This window comes from Fukomys damarensis, unplaced genomic scaffold, assembly GCF_012274545.1.
Source record: "Fukomys damarensis isolate Sample0158 unplaced genomic scaffold, DMR_v1.0_HiC HiC_scaffold_8, whole genome shotgun sequence".
In the NCBI taxonomy this organism is placed as follows: domain Eukaryota; kingdom Metazoa; phylum Chordata; class Mammalia; order Rodentia; family Bathyergidae; genus Fukomys; species Fukomys damarensis.
Genome location: NW_022900920.1, coordinates 10,361,412 through 10,374,989, shown reverse-complemented (window position 1 = coordinate 10,374,989; position 13,578 = coordinate 10,361,412).

Sequence of the window (13,578 nt, the reverse complement as noted above, 5' to 3'; positions counted from 1 at the left end):
TGTAAATATATTTATTATATTCCTTAATAAGACGAGTGCCCACAACCAGCCAAGAAAGCTGGATAAGAGAGAGCCCTTCCTGATGCTTTATGGGACTATTAATGCGTATGGATTGCTATGTCTTTTTAATTTTGCCTTGCCTTGAGGGAGCCTTATTTTCCTAGGGATTTAGGTTAGCTCCCACATGGTAAAAATCAGGATCAATCTTCTTTTTGAGTTAAAAAGTCACTCGCACATCCATTCTTGCCATTTCTCCTTTAGGCTCTGATTTCACAGTACCTCGCTAAAAATAACTGCCGGGGGTTTGTGGAATTTGTTTGCTAATTCCCTCAGTCCCAAAAGGTACTTGCTGGTGACATACAATAAACTTGACCAGCTCAAATTTCCTGAGTTATCTTGAGTTGTCACCTGATGTTTCTGGGTGGATATAACCATTTCTGAACTCTCTCAAGTTTATGTGTGATCGTGTATGTGTGTGTGAGTGTGTGTGTGTGTGTGTGTGTGTGTGTGAGAGAGAGAGAGAGAGAGAGAAACAAAAACAGCGCAATATTTTACAACGCTAAAAGGACGCTGTTTTACCTCTTTCATTTATTACATGGGCTTTTAATTGTTCATATTTGCAGAGTGCTTCCCATTTATCAGACATTGTTCTAGGTACTGAGCCAGACAGACACTTTCAGCTTACAAGATTGGTAAGTAAGGCACAGGGTTTGTGGAAGGTGGAAAATGTGAGTGGAGACTAAACAGAAAAGGAATGTGACCCCTGAAGGGGCACCTCGCCAGCTTTCTAGGGTAGGCCTGCTCATTGGTTTGGTCTGTTATATAGCTTTGGCAAAGAGCCCTGGCTACTGGGTTCCCCATCCTAACCGGCCACACTCCCGCATCTCTTCACCGGCCTGTCCTGCCCTGCTTTTCTGTTCCTCTGATCCCTTCCTCAAGTTCCTCACTACAGTACTGGTTCTTTGCTTTTTTGTTCTCTGGTCTCGAGGCACCCATAGAGGTCCCTTCTGTCATTGTCCTTTGCTAGAGTAGCCGCTTGGATTTTGGTCTCTCTTTTGTCCAACAAGCAGAAAGAATTCCAGGCATCTTGTGAATATGCTCGACAGCCCGCTGTGTCCTGCTTTATGCTGTCATGAGAAGCTATATGCACTACAGCAATGGGATGGACACTGAAATAAAATCCTTGGAAAAGATCAGAAATAGTTGGTTCTAGAAATAGCTACGTAAGTCAGAAATTTAAGGGATTTTTGTTAAGATGCCTTACATCTAATTTTGTTAAGGATTTTCATTTCAGTCAATCCAGCCATGGCTCAGTTGGTAAATTTTCATAGACTGAGTGTGAAAATTATGGGAACACTTACCTTTATGCAAAGAACAATGCATTTTTCTTGGGACCCATTCAACATTTTACGTTTATCATTTAAGATGTGTTGCGGGATCTTTCGTTGACACTCTACAACCAGATTGAAAAGTATGTTTCAGTGCTGAATTCATTGCAACTGACCTGCCTTTCTGGGCCACTCTCTGTGACAATTCCCACTTTTCTCTGTTTCGGCAGCCTGCTTGCTGCCGCCCCACAATCCTTCACTGCCTCCACCCCACCTCCCCATCTTTATGCCCCATGAATCCCGGGCATCTTGCCATCCCATTACAGTCTCCTTCCGCTCTCCCCCTTCCAGCTCCACAGCCTCCCCCTTCCTCTGACCTCTCAGGCAGTTCTTGGCACCGGTCCAGGACCCCCTACCTTTGGCTGTTAGACTTTCGGTGCACAGCAGCTGTGACCGCTTCTCAGCTGGGCCCTGACACTGGGCTGCACGGAAACCTCGTATGCTCCAGCTTGCAATGCACGGGGGAAACCTCCACGAGCACTGCCAGCCTGCCAGGGCTCCAGGGCCCTTGCGGAAGCCTAGGGAGGCTGTCCTTAAAGAGGGCACCCTGGAAAGCTGCCTCCGTGCCCCCCCCACCAAACCCCAACCTTCCCCAAGACCAAGGTCCCTTGCAAATTAAGTTGAAGGTGAAGTGTGTCTCAGGTTGTTCTTTTCTTCTCTGACCAACTTTTGCCAAGTTCTAACCTTCAAGTAAGAGGCATGGCACAGACTCACTGCTCTGGAATGGACAATGTGCAGGTTTAGACCACCTTCAAGTCCTTATTGAGGGAGGGAAGAATAAAGGAGATGGAAAATGATTTTTGTTCCATTGTTCCAGTTGCACTTTAAAATAAAAGAACTTAAAGAAACAACTGTCTGCTGATGTAATAACCAAGTTATCCAGGTAGTGCCATATGGAGAATTAGATGAGTGAGCTCAAAACATTTTTACAGAGAAACTGGGCAGAAATGGACCCAAGTTCCTTTTAGAACCCTGTGAGTTGGGTGAAGCATCTGATGAATTAGAGATCAACCACATCAGCTGCCCTGAAATTAAATCTTATGGCCGTGCACCTCCCCGCTTCACACAGGGAAAGCATATTCTGAGGGGGTTTCAAACTTTTCTTTTGGCCTGAACTCTGTAATTCTTCTCCTTTTATTTTTTTAATACAGAAAAGGGGGAGTGAGGACTGAGCAATATGATCTTCGCAGAGATAGGAAGCCAAGATACAAGGGCTCTTTGTTTCCATCCCTGAAGCCCCAGGACTTATGTCAAAGCCAGGAGGCCATGCTGGAAAGGGAACAGGAATTACTCTGCTTCATTTACATTGCAGCCTGTCTGCCTTCTGACCTGTGTGGAGGAACGCTTCATCATATCAAAAACACACAGGCAGAAAAATAGAAATAATAGATCACATCAGAGATCCGACACAATATGCAATACCCAATGGATTCCTTAATTGAATGTTCATGATTTTAGGCTTTTTTTTTCCTGGTAAGTTCGAAGCCTCTGCTCATTGTCTCTGTTATGTTTCTTTTTCTTCCCGATTTAGTGTAAGTCAGCTGCACATCCAAAAATGACTGACTTCTACCAAGATCAGGAAATGAGGCCTCGGAAGCCTAGACAAGAATATGAAGTCAGTGTCGATAAAAGAGAGCTATTTTGTGGGTCCTACTGGCTTCTGGAAGGACCCTCTGTGGCAGAATTGATGAAGAGATTTTTATAGACAGAGAAGTAGATTTCCTGGGGCCTTCTAACTAGATAACTGCTGACCTAGAGCTACCAAGTGTGTTCAGAATTTGGGGATGTCTACTTCTCAACTTTAATTTATATCTTACAGAGTTTTGCCAGAGATATTTTAGATAAAATTTGTTAGATTTTCCCCCCCATATTTTGCTTGTTTTTATTGTAAAATTATCCTGTTACTTTATACATTATTTCAACTACATTGTATGTAATTTTCTTGTTTTATGGCATCATAGACACTTTCTTCCCTCTGGAGACCCTCATATCCAATCTTGTATGCAAAGATGCAGGAAAACAGAAATCCAAGTCACGTAAGACCTCAGAAAGAATCAATGTCTTGCCATACCTGTACCTGACCTCAGATATACACAGGGTTGAGGATACAAATTAAAACAAATTTTTTTTGATGTTAGCAAAGGCCCTGTGTGAGCCCTTGGCTTTTTTGGCAACTTAGCAGGAAATGCATCCATCAAAGGGAGCTATCGGGCTCCATCCAGGCTGCTCATGAGCCCAGTTTTGAACACCAAGCTCCCCAGAACTGATAGCAATGCCACTTGAATGAATAGGGGCTGTCGGCCACACTGGGAAACAGTGTAAATAATCCCTCTATTCTATATTGGCTTATTTAAATGTGACCTAAGAGACCCTCTGAATATTTGGGCTGGTAAAAATGCTGAATCAAATTAAAACTGAGCAACGAAATGACTGGGTTGGAGAATATGACGGACCAGGCCACTCAGCTTCTCCACTTCATGCCCCAAGGGAAGGGCTGGGTCTTGAACTCCTAGTGAAATCTTCAAACACATAATAAGAATTAATCACCATTCCTTCTCTATTTTAACAGCTGCCGGCTACCTCCCTAGCTCACTGCAGCTGTGGACTTCTCTCCCTTTGCTGACATCATAATCCCATTACAGCTGGAAACTTGCACACATAAAATGCAGATTTAAGCTTATTTTGAAATAACTTATACTTGTTAATTGCCCCAATCTATATCACAAGCATAAAAATCACAGCTCTCATCTGGCAGCCTGAGTCCTTCGAGCCAGAGGCAGGAACTTTCTTCTCTTTATCTGGGTTAACATGGACCCAAATGCACAACCAGACCTGGCAGCTTTCGAGTCACTGACACACTTGTGGACTGAATTCGTCCAGAAGTGGCTTCTGTCCATCTGCTCCTTGCTCATCTCTCTCCCCAGATGGACCCTGCTGGTGGCTGAGAAAATGCCTTGGAATCAGGTGAGCCGCAAAGGCGCTGCCTGGCTGCAGCGGCTGCTCTGACCAGCTCAATCCTCTTCTTGGAGGAAATCTGGGGTGCTGTTTTCTTGACTTCCAAGTCAAGTGGGAGAAATTGATCTCCTGGCTTGGCTTGTGCACACTTCCAACAAGACACTTGTTTGACCAATTCCACTCTATCCTTTTATTTGTGCCTCATTTTTACACAAGTCTGTGTGTATTCTGAAGCTTGACATATGAATTTCTTCAGATTGGATTGGTGCAGGCTCTTAATTTAATGAAAAAAAACTGTTTAAAAGAATTCACATGCATAAATATGTCTATTGATAAATATTGTGAAAGGGCAGAAGCACGTTTTTTCATAGTTCTGAGATATGGGTCAGTTGGCTTGTGATTAAATTAGTAACAGATAATTATTTTGTCTTCTATAAAACTGTATTATAACATGCTTAGAGAAACACAGAAGGAAAAGCCTTTAAAAATCTACCATGTTAAAAAGTAAGTTAAGGTCATAAGGATACCTAGGAAAATCTGTAAAAGCCCCCCCCCAAAAAAAAGCAACAGAGCAGTTGATATTTTAAAACACAAAGAAGAACCATATTTATATTTTGAAAAGGTTCTAAATGAATTAGCTTTTAGGTTAAAAGGTTCTTTTCTTCTGCAAGTATTTAATCCTGTGGTTTTTGCAGCCCCCTCTGCTGTTCATTGGTGGAAGTGTCTAGTTAAGGATTATGAAAGGGCTTCTGCATTTTTTACCTTACTGCAAGTAACATGTTGAGTTGTAACTCTGAAGAGTCAGACATAGAGAAATCAGGCACTAAGTTTCTTGATGATGAAACCACAGTCAAATGTGACAGGAGAAGGGCTCTTAAGAAGATAGAATTAAGGAGTCACTGAGCTGGCCAGATGGGTGGCATCACTAAATGAGAATTTGAGACCTTGCAATTTCAGGCTGTGGATCCTGAAACAGATGTAGTTCTTCTACTCTGTGCTTGAATGGGAGAATGAATTCCTGAGCCCATGGAAGATTTCCCTGTTCTAGGTTAATTGCAGAGATCATTTGGATAGAAATCAATACTTGACTCCCCTGTGCAAAATTAGGCTTTGGGAAGCCTGCCTTGGTGGCTCTTAGGACAGGAAATCAGACTCTCACTTTGGAGTTTAGACCCCTCCCCAGGGTGGGAACTCTCCAAAAGAGAGCTCCCCAAGGCCTCTTGGATCCCTATCATTTGGCACCATTCATTGCCACCTGCTGTTGTCACCCAGAAGTTTTCCAGCAGTGTGATGCATTGCCAGGTCCATTATACCTCCGATCAAAGAATATGGCACCCCAATTTGGGCAAAAACTGAGTCAGGATAATTCAGCCAGAATTGCCAAGTGTTGCTTTATCTGGCATGATTTAAATGGACTTGGGTTTAGATTGACATCCCTTGGACAGCCTCTCCTTGGCTATCCTGTTCTGAGGATGGAGTTGCATTCCACCAAGCAGATGACATTCACGGCACTTCATAGACCTTGATAATTTTGGGTAGTTTTTACAGAGCTGTGATCTTGTTTATAAAACCAACTGCCAGCACAAAAGCTACTGGAAAACAGTCAAGCTATCCTACACCATAAGCATAAACACTTGGTCTCCCCGATGAAGGGGACACCCAGAGCTCAGTATATATATACTGTGATCGAAAGTCCTCATTCCAGTGCAGAGAAACCTTAGCTTGAACTTTGCCTCTCCTGAGTCCTGTGTCTTAAGTGGAATTCTTTATACCATAACCTTCATGGTCATACTAGAAATGTACTTTGGACACAATAGTTGGGACAAGGATCAATACTAAGAATGCTGAGTGCAGAAACATGGGTCTGGGAGGAAATTCTTCATGTTTTGTATCAACTGATTGCTAAACAATGATAGTAAACTTGGTCTTCTCTCACACATACAGTGTTTATTTATCTCTTAATAAATAGTAAGGCTTTCTAGACTTGCCCTAAATGAACAAACTACATAACGTTCACTCATCCCTGTGCTGTTCAGATGGTTAAGGAGCCTAATAATGAATTGGTTTTATTCTTGATTGAATACCATTTTGCATATTCAGACTGATTTTCCTTTTGGAGTTTGGGTCTGTTTCCATACTTAGGGCTACACACAGCTTCTCCCTCACTTTGATGACTGGATAGGGATTAGGCAGGTGAACGTGGCCATGAGGCTGCTGGATACCCCTGGGTGCAGCCAAGAACGACTTGGCACTAAGCCCTAGGTGGTCTGGCTGCATCTATAGTTTTTTTGGTTCTGCAGAAATTTAGGGTCATTGGATCCTTAGAATTCATGCATGTGGCCCATTTTCAGTGGGTTGTATTTTAATCATGTCCCATGGATTTCCCAGGTCTCTCTGGGTCCTGTGTTCCTAACCCTGCAGCATGTTCTTTCATCCAGTCAGTAAACAAGCAGTCCCTCTGGCTCCCTCGCAAATGCCACTGCATGGATTGGCCATTAAGAAAGCCTGTGAGGGGATCTGCTGCCTGTCCTTCTGGGGAAAAGGCACATCCCCAATATGACATCCTCTGCTCTGATGCTCAGCCCTGGGACTGCCATGTCCCCAAGAACCAGGCCTTTTGACTTTACTAGTATATGCTACAGCTCCATACATTTGTGTTCAATTACTTGGCCTGAAGTCTTTGTAAATGTCTCTGATTTCATTTCACACACAAACAATTCAGATTCCTTGGTGGACCCACAAAAAGTGCGCTTTGGGACTGTCACCCAGTGGTAACTGGAGAGACCTTAGAGATGAGGCTAAGCTGGAGGTGGGCACACACTGGCTGCCTGGAGCTGCTGTCTTAAAGGGTCTGGGAGCAGGGGCCTCCACTGAGGCAGTCAGAGGGGGGATGGGCACCTCAGCAACCTTCTGTGACATGTGGACTATCCAGTCCTGCAGGCACCCTGATTGGCCACAGTTTGACAGAAAAATTTCAAACATACAAATAAAAAAACCCCAATAAAACCAGTTATCTAGCCACCAGGACTATCTAGGCAAACCCTGGTTCTTATTGAAGAACTGAAAGGGTTTTTGTTGGATAAGGATGAAGGGAAAAGAATATAGGAAGGAAGAAAGTATAAAACGGAAGAGGGAAGGAAGAAATGAAGGACAAACACATTTGGGGAATCACTGGAACTAAATTAATAATTCAATTATTTTGTGTATGTACACCATGTTTAATAATAGTTATTGTCTTGGATTTGCAATCCTGCCTTACTGAAATTTGCAAGTTAATCACAGAATAGCTTCCACTAATTGCTGCCCATATGATCCTTCTTCATGTTTTTTTGTGATGCTGTCCAGACATGATGGATAAGATGATGGAAATGACTGTCCCTCAAAACATGAGATTCAAAGGTCTCTGCACCTAGAGATACACAGAGTCAGAGCCCTACGTGTACACTCTCAGCTCTCTTCCAGGACCAGCTTCTGAACACTAGGACCATTGCCACATCCCTGGGGAGGATACAGAGCCGTGGAGTCAATGCCCTTGGCTCTGGTGACTTTCTGATTTGTGTCAGTATTGCCTCTTCCAAGAGTCCTTTAGATGGGGCATAGCCTTCTGAAAGTCCTCGGGACTCTGAGTCTCAGTTTCCTCATCTGCAAATAATATAAAAATGCTCAATAAATATGATCTATTTGGCTGGCAATTATCCAGTCTTGAAAATCTGCTCTTCGTTATGGCCCTGAGTTATTCACAGGTGATTTTCACCCAATTTAATTGATTTTATTTTTGTAAAGAGTGGAATCAAGGAGTCTATTTTAATTCTGTGGTATCCCTATTAACCTCCTAAATTGTTCAGGTTTGTTGAGATTTTATAAAAGTTATAGATTAAAATGGTTATTTGACAACAACATAGAAATGCAAAAGTTCATTTGAGCATAATTCTATATGAAACAATAAATGTAATTAAAATTTTCACTGGTCAATAAGTGAGTTACCATTTTGGTGTATCTCTCCAACAAAAGCAGAAAGAATCATCAGCAAGCCCTTATTCTTTAACACAGTAACAAAAACTAATCTGTCATATAGTTAGAGAAGCCTACGGTATTAACTACAGGCCATAATTTTGGTAAACTTACTGTCAATCATTAGAGATTACAGTAATGAAACTCCAGGATGCAGCAGCAGAGGTGGAGTCTCAGCATCCAGTGACAGGTTAGGAACCAAATACACCTGCTATGTAAAGTCTTCAAAGCAGGGTTCCCATCCCTCCCACCTCTGAAATACTTGGTGTGACTTTTCAGGTGCTTTGTGAAATAATCTGAAAAGCTGAATAATGCCCTTCACATTTTATGCCAAAAAGCAACCAAGACAGTAACACCAGAAAGGTACTAACTGGCTCTCAGGAGATGCGGAGGCTTCTCCTCTGGCATTCTTTCTGTCCGATGGGTAGCATTCCAGGAGCTGGGAATCCCACTGTGAGCAGGAAACACCCATCTTGCTTTCATGGAGCTACTAGTTGTTCACCTGAATTTTAAGAAAGCAGGAGAATTAGTATTCCTGATCCAGTCACCTTATTTTCCTTCTAATAGACAAATGATTGAATAGATGAAGTGATTGATAACAGGTAAAATTCTGTTAAGTGCAGAAAACACATCCCATTGTCAAGCAATCAAATATTTTCCTAACAGCTTCTATATCTTCTCTTTAAGAATTTCAATTAGTATTGAAAACTGGTATAAATGTCAATGCATGGACAGAAATAGGTAAACGAGTGGGGCTCCGTGCAAATTTGGACACACTCAGACTTTATGTGCCTTGTTAGCAATTGCGAACAAGACTTAATAATCCTTGAACTAAGTTCCATAGACATGGACCAGTGCCTGACCTTGTGTTTTGTACTATAGCCTGCTCTGACCAAAGAAAAATACAGGTGCTATCACTGTTCAGCAAAGACTGATAGCATTCTGCATAAATAAGAGGTCATGGCTCTGTTTCCTCCTTTGTTCTTGAGAAAATTAAAAAGAAACTCCTGAGACTGGGGATCAGAAGTGTTGGGTGTCTGGCCTTATCCAGTTGGTCCTTCAAGGACCATGTCTGGGTTACCACCATACAGAAATGGGTCCATCAGATCCATGCCATGCAAGCTCCCAGACCCCCACAGGCTTCCAGAAATTCCTCCAGAAGAGCTTTGTCACCTGACTGCAGCCCAGCTTCCTTGGAACGGGTTACACTCAAGACTTCCTTGGGTTTTGTTATATATTACATGTCATATCATTTCCTGTGTCTACTGTGTTGAAAAGGACCATCATCTGAGACTCAGCTACTCAGCGGTCTGAGGGGGAAGTCCTTGAGTCAACGTCACTGAGTGTGCTGATGTGTTAGAAAATCTATTTCACACTTATTATTGGTGACTTAACATAGAAGAGCCAGTCAACACTACTGTTGTCTTCTGCAGACTGCACGTTAGAGGATAATCAGGCGACAATTGACTGGAGTCTCTTATACAGTATGACTTTCAATGTTTTGGCACAGACCAAATACATATTTCAGTTCTTCTTTTGTTTATTTCCAAACTGGGGTGCATATGAATTCCTGCCACCAACTCTCACCAGAGGACAAATGACCAGAGTTCCTTGCAGGGGTCCTTATCACTCTAGATGGAACACTTCCTGAGCTGATACACGGAGACACATCATGCATTCTACATCTGTAAATCCACGTATCTTTATCTATCTGGGACTATAGGTGCCCCCATATACAGCTAGATCTTGGCATATGTGAGCATATGTGTGAATGAGCCCACGAACACACACACACACACACACACACACACACACACACTTCAAAGGACCCATCTAAATGGATTTACCTTCTTTTTAATATTTTTGAAGACTGCTTTATGATCCTGTTGACCTGCTATTACTGCAAGCTTAGCTTTCAGCAAAGGTAATTAAATTATAAAATCACTGCTGCAATCATCAAACTACTCATAAAATAAGAAATAGAAAAAAAACCTGAAATAAAAATCTTGCAGGCTTCTCTTGTAATATTGCTCCCTGATGTTAATTACATTTAAATGGGTGAGTACTATTTTGGTATCATTCATACGCCTCCAAAAGTACTTTCCAGTTTATCATACCTGTCAACCTCAGTGCATCACAGGCTAATACTTTATTAAGAAAAAAATCATTAGGGAGCCGCTGATCCCATTTAAGTACATTGGGCAGAATGTAAGACTAATTAAAAAGCATATTTTTACATTATTAATTTCTGAGTTTCACACTTAATGAATGTGAAATGACAGGGCTACTATTTTTACATCCTGGCACTTTGGGCTTTCCAGTCTGGGGAATTGAATTCTGGAGATTTTTGCAAAGATGTTGCTTGGGAGATTTGTTTTCAAGGAAAGCTAAGTTTTTTTAGCTGTGACTTTTCCTAGGAAATTATACCAAAGCACATAACAGCCACTTAAAAAGAGTAGTTAAATAGATGTTTTTTTTTTCATCATACAGCTATAAAAGTATTTTAGATGAGGTATAAAATATGGTTTTTAAATGATATGATTTGCAAACACTAAAAAATAATTGCAGTGCAGTTGAGAGAGAGAAAACATCTAATCTTTATTGTGTAAGACAATGTGATAAAATATTTTACAGCCAAAAGCTCATTTTGCATCTGGAAAATTGTGTAAACTGATGGGGGAAAATCTCATTAAAACCAAAGGTTATTTTTTAATATTCTCAGAACAAAGCAACACATTACAACTGCATTTTTCTTTTTTCATATTTGTTAAATCAGACAGTCACACGAGTGCCCAACATTCGATATAAATAAAGGCATAAAATGACAAGACTGTGCCGATGGACAAAGATGAATTATGCCAGGATGCGAAAGATCTACGTTAAGAACAACCGTGGGTGTTCTGGGGTCTCGTTAGCTATATTCGGTTGCTGGGATATATTATTAAGTATTAGGTGTTACATTACTTAAAACTTCGCCTCTGAACACTGCCTTCCCTTCCTGAGAGACTGCACACACAAGCCCATTTTTATAGGGCTGTGCAAGAAGGAGGAGAGGGAAAAAAATCCTTTCTTTTTTCCTTTCTTTTTCAAATGTGCTTACAATTACCTCTCTGTATTTTTATTGTCTTTTTACAAACCACAAAACTCACACTGGAAGCAAAGCTTAACTGCTGAGGCTTTCCTCGTGTAAATATTAGGAAATTACATTTGTACAAACTGTGGGGCTTTGCAAATGGGGGCTGGAGAGCCTCCAACACAAATTAATCAGGATAAAGTTGCTCTATGTTGAACATGACCATAGTTTATTTTCTTAAAGTATTAATTTGTCAACAGCTTTCCTGCCTCGGCGTGGCTCATTTGGCGGGCAGAGGGAAGACACAGATGTGGCTGGCGCTAGTTGTATTTTCACCTTGTGGTTTTAGGAACCGACTGCAGTTAATCAAAACAAAAGTGCGCTTAATTTTTCAGTATGAATGTTCATATAAACCTTTAATATCACATGGCAGAAATGTGACTACATGTAGGTGCTGCAGGAAGGCTTGTGTTCAGAGGAGGAGAAGAAACCAGTAGAGTCTGATGCTGAATAATTGATGTTACGTTATGTTTTTAAGGCTTTCCAAAAGAAATGCTTTCTGGATTCTGAGCCTCTCATTTTCCGTTCCTTTTCAAGCCCACTCCACGTGGGCTGCAGTGGTGCAGCCCAAGAGTTGCAAATACAACCTCACGCCTTCTCACTCCCTAAGACGTTGTGGTATTTTTAATTATAATCTCGATTTTCTTAAAATATTTGTTCCTTGTTCTGTTTCTGGAATGCAGATCTGTGTGTAATGACCTCTATTTTTCAGATTTGCCAAAACAAATTAAGGAAAATGTTCGGCTCTCCCCTTGCCAAATGTTTAATGCTTCTCTATGAAAGCAAATCTTATTTGTATTGTATATTAAACCTGAAGTAAATAATGCATCCTGTCAGAGGCAAATGCTATTGTGCAACTATGAACAGTAACCAATTTTGCTTTTGATGAAAATAGATCAGATGAAGGATTTAGTCATTTAAGGAGTACATACCTCAGTCTGGTTATGAACAGTCTTCACATGAACCTAATGTGCCTATCAGAATGCAACACCCAGGTACGTTGAACTAATATTGATCTACCTACTTAGCAGTTATCTCTTAAAAAAAAAAAAAACCTCAAATGTCGTATGACCAGGTCTCGAAGCTAATGCAAATAAACTCTCTAAAATCCCACTTTAATTTTTCCCACCTAGGATTAAAGTGTTATAATGATGGACTCATTTCACAAATGATCCTTTTTTTTTTTTCTTTCCCCCACCCTCAACCCCAAGCACGGCAGAGAAGCAACAGGCCCTCCCTCTTCTGAAACTGTCCTGTTGGGGTGAGGGACAGAGGTCTCCCCGCCCCCCAACTTAATTGCTGGAAGGACCCTGCCAGACCAAATCGCTCATTTTCCACACATCACTACACCTCTTTTGAGTGAAGATCGACTTTAAGACGGTTAATAAGAGACAATTCCGTGCGTGCGGATTAACTGGCTTTCCCTGCCTCTCAGGTCTTCCCAGGTTGTTTATATTAACACACATCTTCAAATATTATTGACACTCTCCTTGTTTTATTAGTTTGCATTTACCTTGTTCACCATTTTATTATTCAAGATTTCCGCTGTTGCCAAGTATTAATCAATGTGTTCTGCTGTTCAGTTGGCCAAGCTGCGTGGAGCAGAGTGCCCCTAGGGTTACCACAGCCAAGAAGGAGAAAAGTGTTTCAGACATGTACACAACATGTGGTTTACTATTATCATTAAATGAGGTGAACTGGGACTCTATACATATGGATTTTGAATTGCATAAATTTTGATTGATATCATTTGAAGACTGAGGCTCTGAAAGGCTAGATTTTGTGAAAGACGATACGCAGACCAGCTATTACCACATACAGTCATACCAGGAAAAGTATCTGAAATGAGCAAGGCAGCTGGCTTTTAAATAGCTAAAACATAACATCAATACTTATTTTGAATAATGGAAAAAAGAGGTAAAAGATGTTGACCCCTGCCTGACAGGAACATATTCCAAAAGTAGAACTGGCCCCCTGGGGGCGGCCCCTGCTCTACAGTAGCTGCCAAGCCTCGCTCTTTTTCCCTCTTTCTGCATCTTTCTTTTTCCCCCCTTCTCCCCTCTATTCTCCTTTCTCAAAAAAAAAAAAAAA